The sequence below is a fragment of the Rana temporaria genome, chromosome 1 (assembly GCF_905171775.1).
Source record: "Rana temporaria chromosome 1, aRanTem1.1, whole genome shotgun sequence".
Lineage (NCBI taxonomy): Eukaryota > Metazoa > Chordata > Amphibia > Anura > Ranidae > Rana > Rana temporaria.
Genome location: NC_053489.1, coordinates 128,158,538 through 128,169,401, shown reverse-complemented (window position 1 = coordinate 128,169,401; position 10,864 = coordinate 128,158,538). Strand labels below are relative to the sequence as shown.

At 47.2% G+C, this 10,864-nt stretch overlaps 1 protein-coding gene across 4 annotated transcripts in view; it reads left to right on the top strand.

The window, feature by feature from the left end:
* The first annotated feature begins 4,071 nt into the window (after positions 1-4,071).
* CHD1 (chromodomain helicase DNA binding protein 1) overlaps positions 4,072-10,864 on the top strand; it is a 127,940-nt gene continuing 121,147 nt past the window's right edge. For 3 of the 4 annotated variants that reach the window (XM_040342737.1, XM_040342747.1, XM_040342728.1), the window contains exon 1: positions 4,075-4,447. The gene's annotated coding sequence lies outside the window, so the exon portion shown is untranslated. Of the gene's footprint in view, positions 4,448-10,864 lie in introns of all 4 variants that reach the window. The other variant, XR_005747856.1, reaches the window with a different exon arrangement.

The window sequence follows — 10,864 nt, the reverse complement described above, 5'->3', positions numbered from 1 at the left end:
CCTTGGTTAACTGATCCAAAACAATTGAAAGATCCCAGGGCGGGACCCTAGAAATCCGTACTGGGGACATCCTATCTCTGGCTGTTAGGAACCTTCTAACTAGGGGATCCAGGGATAGGCGTCCATCTAAAAAATAAGACAAGGCCGCCACCTGAACTCTCAAGAGTCCTAGTGGCTAGCCCCTGGTCCACTCCATCTTGGAGAAAATCTAGGATGACCGAAGTCTCCTGCTGGGATACTTGTCTCGCTAAGCACCAGAGAGCAAGTCAGTTTAGCAGCTGCAGTGTACATAAAGCCCTCATACCTTCGCCCCAAAAAAGAATCAAGCCCCGACCGCTACAACCCTGGCAGACAGACAATACAAGAAGCCTCAAAAAACCTAGCCGCGCTCTTGAGCTTCTGTGGCGCAAGACCAAGTCACAGCAAGATTTCAGCCAATATAAATCTGCCCTCCAAAAATACCATTCCTGCCTCCACACTGCCAAACAGACCTACTTTATCACTCTCATTAACACCCTCTTACGCAGTCCCCGTCAACTCTTTTCTTACCTTTACCACTCTACTTCGTCCTCCATTATCTCCACCCACTAACTTACTCACTGCCCAGGAGATTGCTAATCACTTCAAAAATAAGAAGATTGAGGCAATTAGTCTCGAGATCTCCGCTCTACAGATATCTCCCTCACTTTACACACTTCTGCACCATCATTACTTCCCTCTTTTAACCCAGCTACTATAGCGAAAGTCGGGAAAAAAAAAAAAAATGTTCTAATGCCCACCTAACCTCCTGCCCCCTGTTCCTTCTCAAATACTACGATCACCATCTGACTCTTACACTCTTTAACTCATATCTTTAACCCTGCACTCTCTACTGGCATCTTCCCCAACCCTCCAAAACATGCGCTAGTCACTCCCATACCAAAAAAGGCCTCACTAGACCCCACCAATCTTAACAACCTAAGACCCATCGCTTTACTTCCTTTTGCCTCCAAACTCCTTGAACGTTTAGTCTACAACCGACTGAGCGACCACCTCCTTGAGAATAACCTTCTTGATCCCCTTCAGTCTGGATTTCGCCCACAGCACTCCACAGAAACTGCCCTCCTAAAACTCACAAATGACTAACAGTGAAAACCAACAGTCATTATTACTCTTACTCTTGGACCTTTCTGCTGCCTTTGATACAGTTGACCACCCCCTCCTCCTCAAAAAAAAAAAAAAAAAATTTGCTTGGTCTCCATGGCTGCACTCTCCGTTGGTTCGAATCTTACCCATCTCACGCACCTTCCGTGTCACTTACAACTCCACTTCCTCCTCTCACCGTTGAGGTCCCCCAAGGTTCTGTCCTTGGACCTCTGCTATTCTCGATATACACATTCTCCCTGGGTCAGCTGATAGCCTCCCATGGCTTCCACTACCATTTATATGCCGACGACACCCAAATCTATCTCTCGGACCCTCAGTTCACCCCATCAATCTCCTCACGCATCACTGATTTACCAACAGACATATCAGCCTGAATGTCAAACCACTTCCTCAAACTGAATCTATTTCCTCCCCCACGTGCCCCTTCCCCCGACTTCTCTATCAAGATCAACGGCACATCTATCAGTCCGTCCCCACATGCCAGGGTGCTAGGGGTAACCTTAGACTCTGAATTTTCAGGCCCACATCCAATCCCTGTCCAAATCATGCCGCCTTAGCCTCCGGGAAAATTTGCAGAATACGCCCCTTTTTAACTAATGACACCACCAAGCTTTTAATTCACTCCCTGGTCATCTCTTGCCTCGACTACTGCAACTCCCTCCCCATTGGATTACCTTTAAATAGACTATACCCCCTTTCAGTTCATCATGAATGCCGCTGTAAGACTCATCCACCTTACCAACCATTCAGCTTCCTCCACCCCTCTCTGCGCTCCCACTCACCCATCGAATAAAATTCAAAGTACTAACAATAATTTACAAAGCCTTCCACAACTCCGCCCTCCAGCTACATCACTAACCTAGTCCCAAAATACCAACCAACCTGCTCTCGTCAGTCCTCCCAAGACCTCCTGCTCTCTAGCTCCCTCGTCACCTCCAGGATTTCTCTAGAGCTTCTCCCATCCTTTGGAACTCCCTACCCCAATCTATCCATATTTAGACAATCCCTGAAAACTCTTCATTAAATAAGCCTATCCTGCTTCTAGCGAACACTGTTTTACTTTCTCCATCAGCTCATCCCCCATAGCGATTACCTTTTGTATCAATTGACCATCCCTTTTTAGATTGGAAGCTCTAATGAGCAGGGCCCTCTGATTCCTTTTGTACCAAATTGTAATGCAACTGTAATGTCTGCCTTTATTGTAATGGCTGCACAAACTGTTAGCGCTATATACAACCTGTATAATAAAAAAAAATAATACACACTATTAGATTTTCTGCAAATTGTTATGTCTTCAGATTAACCAAAACTTTATAATATGAAGGCAAACCTTATGAGTTCCAATTTGTATGCAATCAGGCAGGCCCTTGCACTACATGGTTTTGATAAATCTGAAGACAAAAAGCTGCAGGGAAAAAAAAAATCAAAAAATCAAAGAGCGTGTATGGGGTCCAAGTCTTCACCTGAACAAGCTGAAGCTAAAAGCTGATTGGTTACTATGCACAGCTGATCTAGTTTTGAAAACAGTAGAAGGGGGTCAGAGCATGGAGGGAAGGAAGGCAACACACCAAGCAGAAGCCTTCTTCATGCAGACTGTGTTCTCTCTGAAACTCGCACCAGGGTCCCCAGTGCTGCATACCTCCCAAGTATTTGAGATGGAAATGAGGGACACCTAAAGTACGCAGGCATAGGACACACCCCTGACCGAGCCCCCTTAAAGGAGAATTGTATAAAAAACAAACACAAAAGATTGGTTAAACCCACAGGTGCGTTTTTTTTTTTTTTTACCACTACTTTCTTTATATTGGCTTTTGGAATTAATAAACACAGTAATTTAGAAATTAAAATGAAAGGTTTAGCGCTGGGAAACACTTTTTGATAGATAAAAAGTGAATTTTATATACAACTAATACAGACCAAAATGAGAGACACATGAGGGACAGAGCTCCAAATCGGGGACAGAGCTCCAAATCAGGGACAGTTGGGAGGTATGGCGCTGTAAGGGCTCTTTCACACGGAGCGGACCGTTTCTGGGTCCGCCAAAGCTCAGCGGGGATCCCCGCTCAGCTGTCGGCGGATAGGGCGGTCCCCGCACACAGTGCAGGGACCGCCCTGTCTCTGCTCCGCTGTCCCCTATGGGGGACCAGGTGCAGACGGACCGTCTGTCCGTTTGCATCCGGTCCGTTCCGCCGAACGGAAGAAAAATAGGGTTTCTTCCGTTCGGAAAAGCGGATCCCGACTGACGCGGACGCTCCATCCGCTAACGGACACTCCATCCGCTAACGGACGCGTTCCCATAGGGATTCATTACAAGACCGTTAACGGACTTGTAATGAGCGGACAAACGGTCCGCTAGTGTGAAAGGACCCTTAGGCAGAAGCGCTAGCCAAGGGGTCTCCAAACTGCTGCCCAAGGGCTTTGCTAGCCTTTATGCGGCCCTATTTTTGCCGCCTCTGGCCACAATCTTGCCCTCCTAAAGTAAAATAAACTGGCCTTTTGTTTAATAAAAAAAAAAAAGCTTGGAGACCCCTGCGCTAGCCATTAATCTGTGCACGGCCCTCCAGCCACTGCATTATGACTCCCCTGTAGAGAGGCAGCGAACGTAATGTGACTCACAAGCACTGACGAGAACACAGCAGCAGACTACACCTGTACACCGCCCTGAACCTCTAACAATTTCACCGACAGCAGCCAGCCACTTCCGTTAGGCAGCTTCCATCCTCACAGACCAGCGAGCACACAGCGGAAGTATGCAGAGCGCCTCACTTTCTAGGACTGGACGCAAAGCCCCGCCTTTCCTACCTCACAAGCACGCTCCCGCCGCTGCGTGGGTGGGGCCGAAACCCGAACGACCACGCCTCTCAGTTCCACTTGCTGAGTGTTGTGGGGAAAGGAGGCGGGGTTTCATGCTTTCGTCTGATTCTACGGCCCGAGTTACGCGCTCTGCAGCGCTGCCGTGACGTCACGCCCGGGGTTTCCATCCATCGTGAGGAGTTTCTGAGGAGCTCGGCGGCGTCATGGCGGCTGCCTGGAGATAAGGAGCTACTTGGTGGCCGAGGGGGATATCGAGTCGCCGTGAGGCAGCCAGCGAGCGGCGGGAGGGACGTTTATCTTCCCCGGGGCTCCGGTCGGTGTTGAGGAAAGGCAGCGCGAGGCCAGCCTGCTCCGGCGCTACTGTAAACAAAGGCACGATAGAAGTCTCCTTGAGCGGGGATTGGAGGGGGAGCCGGAAGGAGGCGCAGGCCCCGGGCCGCACGCACACAGCCAGGCCTCAATGTGAGCCGAGCGCACAGGACACAGGGTAAGAGAGGAATGTGCGGGGAGGAGGGACACAGAGGAGACGAGTGGGGACGGCTAGGCCAGACCAGAACCGCCGCTGTGTCTTAGCGCTGCCCAGACTACAAGGTGAGGGCGGCCCGTATGATAGGGTAGGAGAGGCCGAGGCTTCTTTCACCATCCACAGGCCCAGCGGGAACCCAGCACCCCCCAGGGCTTACCCACTCTATGACTTCCCATTCCTGGGCATGTCCTTCAGTGTGTGTGTGCTCCCCCCCTCATATCTCATGTCGGACACTCAGCAGAGTGTCTTATGTCTGCCACCCTAAACATTGCTCTCCCCCCACATCAGCCATGTGATCACAAGGCAGCGTTCACACCTGCGCTTTCTGGGAACATGCGATGATGGAATGCGTCAGCACCCAAGTGACAGCATAGGGCGGCTCGCTCACCTGAATGGGCTGCTGCGCCTGACAAACGCGTCACAGGGGCAAGTGCAGTTTGCCACCCACACTTGGTGTACTTTTAAGAAATAATGACACCGCAAGCATTTTGCTGTAATTTTTGGAATGTTGAGAATGTGGCCTAATCATAAGGCATCATGCACACCGGCGTATACATTTACGCAGTTCCCTCAAGACACACCTGTATGTCCTCTGGTTAAAAGGGGTTATGCTGGGGCCATGGCTGCTGTTGCATTCATGACCCTGGTATGTTTTTTTTTTTCCTGCAGATGAAGCTCCTTTTTATGTAAAAGCAATCCTAGCTACTAAAAAGCCGATAGATGTGTGGCGTAAGAGGTCCCCGCTGTCCTGTCACCTTCCCGCGCTCTTCTGTCACACTGTGGAGCCTGGGACCGAAGGTGGCGTTTGACGCCTTACCATAGAGATGAGCAAGGACAATAACATCCCTGATCATCTCTGTGGTCTAAGAAACCAGAAGCAATGAGTATTTTGTTACTTCCGGCTTACCATAGAGATGACCAAGGACCAGAAGATTGCTTACCATAGAGATGACAGAGGACCAGAACCTCCCTGGTCATCTCTATGGTCTAAGAAACCATAAGCAATGAGTAATTTGTCACTTCCGTTTTCGGTCTAATGTAAACAGGCCATTACCAGCCTGTGAAAGCATTTGATCAAATCAATCTCAGTTTGATCAGATGCTTTTAAAGGCAGAGTAAAGATCTGGAGTCCGATAGACTCAGATGTCTCCGTAAAGGGTACCTGTCACTGCCCATGCTATATAAGGGATGTTGCTTATCCCTTGTGATAGCTATAAAGTTAATAAAAATTTTAAAGAGTGTAAAAATAGAAAAAAGTAAATAAGATACATTTTTTTTTTTTTTTAAGCGACCCGTCCCCCTGTGCTCATGCGTAAAGGCAAACACGTATGTAGGTCACATAACGTATTTCCGATGTATAAGATGACCTTTTACACCGCAATTACACAGATAAAAACTGGGGGTCGTCTTATACGCCGGGTGAAGCAGCTGCTCTATCGATATCAGCCCGCTCTGTAAGGCTGTATGTATTCTGCGCCGCTCAGCCAATCCCGATGCACTGTATTGATGACAGAGCATGCTAAGCCTGCTCGGATTGGAGTAATAACTTCTGCCAATCCAAGCAGGCTACATTATGTAGCCTGCTCGGATTGGCAGAGGTTGTTACTCCAATCCAAGCAGGCTTGGCATGCTCTGTCATCAACAGAGTGCATCGGGGTTGGCTGAGCGGCGCATATACAGACTACATACAGCCTTACAAAGCACCCGGCGGCAGCCTCTTCGTTTAATTTAAAAGGCATTACTACTGCACAAGGGGGTCGTCTAATACGGTGAGTAGAACACAAAACCACAGTTTTCAGCATACTATTAGGGGGTCGTCTTATACGCCGAGGAGTCTTATACGCTGGCAAATACGGTACACACACATTAAAACTTTGCAACACACATGTGAGGTTTTGCTGTGGATATTATAGTGAGAGCAATAATTCTAGCTCCAGACTTCCTGTGTAACACTAAACTGGTAACCTGTACAGGCTTATAAAGCATTGCCTATGGAGATTTTTAGGTACCATATTTTGGTGTTCCACAAGCGTAACCAATTTTAAAGCATGACATGTTGGGTATCTTTTTACTTGATGTGACATCATTTTTTCATATTTTACCAAACAATTGGATGTTACATTGTGTTTTTGTGCATTGCAAATCACTAAAGTGTGTATTCTCCCCAAAAATAAGTTTGAAACGCTGTGCAAATACCATGTGACATAAAAAAAATAGCAACAGCTGTCATTTTTCCCCTCTAGGGCCTCTGCTTAAAAAATATGTTTGGGGGTTCCAAGTAATCTTTTACTGAAAAAAGGAGTGGATGGTTTCAGTGGCGTTTTTTTTTTTTTTTTTTCAGTTTTCATTTTTAACTTTTAAATTTATTACAAATTTTTATATATTTTATCAGCCCTGTTTGGGGGGTTTTGGTGAGACATTATGGTTTCAAACAGACCCCTGACATCTCCCCTTTGAGACAGGGATAGGGACTGAGTGCACAGATTCCCCAGTCCCTTTCTCTGCAGCCTCAGCTGCACTGAAGATGACAGCGGCTCCTGTTCATTTATAAACGGGCATCCTGAACACAGTTTACGATGCTCAGTTATGAATGGACAGAGTCGGTGATCACTGTTTATTTGGAAAAGGAAGGAGCTGGTAAAAGACAGATTTACCGACTCCTTCCTCCGCTCTCCATCATGACAGAACCGAGAGAGGGGGGGGGGACCGAAAGAGCGCGGAGAGATGGGTCAGAGGAGGACACAGGACAGCAGTCAGGGATGATCGGTGAAGGGAATTACAAGCAGCAATCTCCCTGTATAGATTGAGGAGGAGGAGGAGGATTTATTGAAATCTATACAGGGAGATCAGTGCTTGTTACTGCCCCCACCACTGTACTGATCACCCCTGACTGCCCATGTATCGGGTCAAGCATCAGAGCATTTGCAGGTGCAATTGTTTGGTTTCGGTGCAACCCTACCTCTGTCATGGTTGTACACATGTATGGCATCCTACAGGCCAGAATATTCATTTATTCTGGTCATTGGTGTACATTTGTGTTCATATGCGCACGTTTATGCTCGTTTACATGTGTGCACAAGTAATATATGCTCATGAGCTTTTCTCTGAATGCACCTTTGGTGTGTTTTTATTAATGCAGCTCCTAAAGTAGAACTAAATATATTTATTTTATTTTGGATAGAGTAAGGGAGGTTTATAACCGCATCAGTTTAACCACTTGACCACTGGGCACGAAAACCCCCTTAATCACCAGACCAATTTTCAGCTTTCGGTGCTCTCACAATTTGAATGACAATTACTCAGTCATACAACATTGTACCCATCTGAAATTTTTGTCCTTTTTTTCCCACAAATAGAGCTTTCTTTTGGTGGTATTTGATCACCTCTGCGGTTTTTATTTTTTGCGCTATAAAAGAAAAAAGACTGAAAATTCTGTAAAAAAAAAAAAAAAAATCTAGTTTCTGTCATATTAGCAGGTTATTTCTCACACACAGCATATGCATACTACAAATTACACCCCAAAACACATTCTGCTATTCCTCCCGAGTATAGCGATACCACATGTGTGCGACTTTTACACAGCGTGGCCACATAGAGAGGCCCAACATGCAGGGAGCACCATCAGGCGTTCTGGAGCACCCAGGCCAATTCTGACATTTCTCTCCTACATGTAAAAATCATCATTTATTTGCTAAAAAAATTACATAGAAACCCAAAACATTATATATGCTTTTTTTTCAAAGACCCTAGAGAATACAATGGCGGTTGTTGCAACTTTTTATCTTGCACGGTATTTTCGCAGCAATTTTTTGAACGCGTGTTTTTAAAAAAAAAAACAGTTTTGTGCTTAAAAAAAAAAAAAAACAGTAAAGTTAGCCCAATGTTTTTGCATAATATGAAAGATGAAGTTACGCCGAGTAAATAGATACCCAACATGTCACCCTTCAAAATTGCACACGCTCGTGAAATTGCGCCAAACGTTGCTACTTAAAAATCCCCATAGGCGACGTATTGCAAGGTATTGGAGTATTGAGGGTATTGCGGAGTATTGGGGGGGTATTGCAGAGTATGGGGGGGGGTATTGCAGAGTATGGGGGGGGGTATTGCAGAGTATGGGGGGGGGTATTGCAGAGTATGGGGGGGGGGTATTGCAGAGTATGGGGGGGGGTATTGCAGAGTATGGGGGGGGGGTATTGCAGAGTATGGGGGGGGGTATTGCAGAGTATGGGGGGGGGTATTGCAGAGTATGGGGGGGGGGTATTGCAGAGTATGGGGGGGTGGGTATTGCAGAGTATGGGTGGGTGGGTATTGCAGAGTATGGGGGGGTGGGTATTGCAGAGTAAAATAAAAAAAATGATGAGTGCAATACTCTGCAATACCCCACCCCATACTCTGCAATACCCCACCCCATACTCTGCAATACCCACCCCCCCCAGGGTGGGTATTGCAGAGTATGGGGTGGGGTATTGCAGAGTATGGGGTGGGGTATTGCAGTGTATTGCACTCATCATCATTTTTATTTTGCAGAGTATTGCGCAGGGATGGCTGGATCTGTGACTGCAATTGTCACAGATCCAGCCCACAGTGCGGCGGCTGCTGCTGCCGCCCGATCCCCCCCCCCTCCCTCTCCTCTCACACTGTACCGAACGGTACAGAGAGGAGAGGGAGGAACCGGCGTCATTACATGACGCCGGTTTGTTTACAAGTGATCGCGCCGTCATTGGACGGCGCGATCACGTGGTAAGGAGCCGCTTCCATTGGCTCCTTACCGCGAGTGCTGTTGCTGCGGGTCCCGTAGACCCGGCGAGCACCGGCGATCGCGTGTGCGCGCCCGCTCGGGCGCGCACAACGCAGTCTCTGGGAGGACGTACATTGACGCCCTCCTAGAGTACAGGAACCGCTCTGTAGCCGTATTTTGGCTATAGGGCGGTTACCAACTGGTTAAAAAAAAATAAAAATTATTTGCCATCGGGGAGATTTCCCCTTAATTTTCAGTCCCATAGCCAAAACCGGAAGTGAGCGAAAATCCCAACCCAAAATGTGGGTTTTTTTTTTTTTTTTACTTTCCCTTTCAATGATAATGGTAAACAGGACACACAGGGTGAATCCGCCTAACGGGTGCACAAAAAGCAATAAAAACTGACAGGTGTTTTAAAGTGGTTGTACCATTTCTTCAGTGCGCATGTGCTAATGACGTCGACACATGCTGATACAGGGGATATCTCCTAAACCAGGGATCCTCAAGCTACGGCCCTCCAGCTTTTCTAGAACTACACATCCCATGAGGCATTGTAACACACTGACATTCACGGACATAACTAGGCACGATGGGAATTGTAGTTCCTGAACAACTGGAGGGTCGTAGTTTGAAGACCAATGTCCTAAACTGTGCAGGTTTAGGAGACTTCCATGGTAGCTACAGGTAAGCCTTATTTTAGGCTTACCTGTAGTCAAAAGTGGTTGTAAAGGGTTTACAACCACTGCATGGAGCTCAGTGCTGAAAAAGGGTTCTGAGGCTTCTTTTGGCACATCTAGGGAACACCAATAAAATGGATTGGTTGCCCTATACTGCTGCATGAAAAATGTGCAAAAAAAGCGCCAACTGTGTGAGAAACGCAATGCAGCAGTGTGAATGGGGTCTCACGGCTAAGTTCACACCTGTGCATGTGCTTTTGGTGCGTTTTTACAGTGCGTGTTCATGCATTTTCTTTTCTTTTTTTCATTGGAGGAGACCAATTGTTAAGTGATTGTAAAGGAAACTTTATTTTATGTTTTGTTTATTCTTGCATGCTCGAGTCCCCCACTGGTGCTCTTGGCGTCTCCTGTCTTGCTGATGCGCCGAATAGGAAGCCGATTCCCATGGAGGCACTCGGGCAAGCTCACTCCCAAAACCTGCTGCTGCTCTCATGCACAGTGGTGGTTCGGGATGGGGCTCAGGTAAGTATAAAGGGGGGGGGGGTCTTTGACATTGAGAAGGTTTTTTTTTTTAAATTGTGCAAAAAAAAATATGTGAGCGGGAACACCTGTATCTGCTACACTCAAGTGTGAATAGAATGTGCTTGGGAGGAAGTTTTTAAGCAGAAAGGATGACCAGGAAGGAGAAGTGAGGGTTTAAAAAAAATCACTCCTCCATCAAAGTTGCAAAAGGAAGTCCTCTTATCAGTAAAGTTGCATTGAAGTACCGCCCCCCCCCCCCCCCCCCCATAAAAAATAACAATCGCTCGTCTTTCTGCTGTCCCTGCCGCCATCCTCGGTGAGGGAATCGGGAACTGAAGCCTTGCAGCTACACTGACCAGTTCCCTACTGCACATGCGTGAGTAGCGCTGCTCATTCCCAATGGTCCCCGCTGTCTCTTGGGACCAGTGTTTTTTTTTCCCC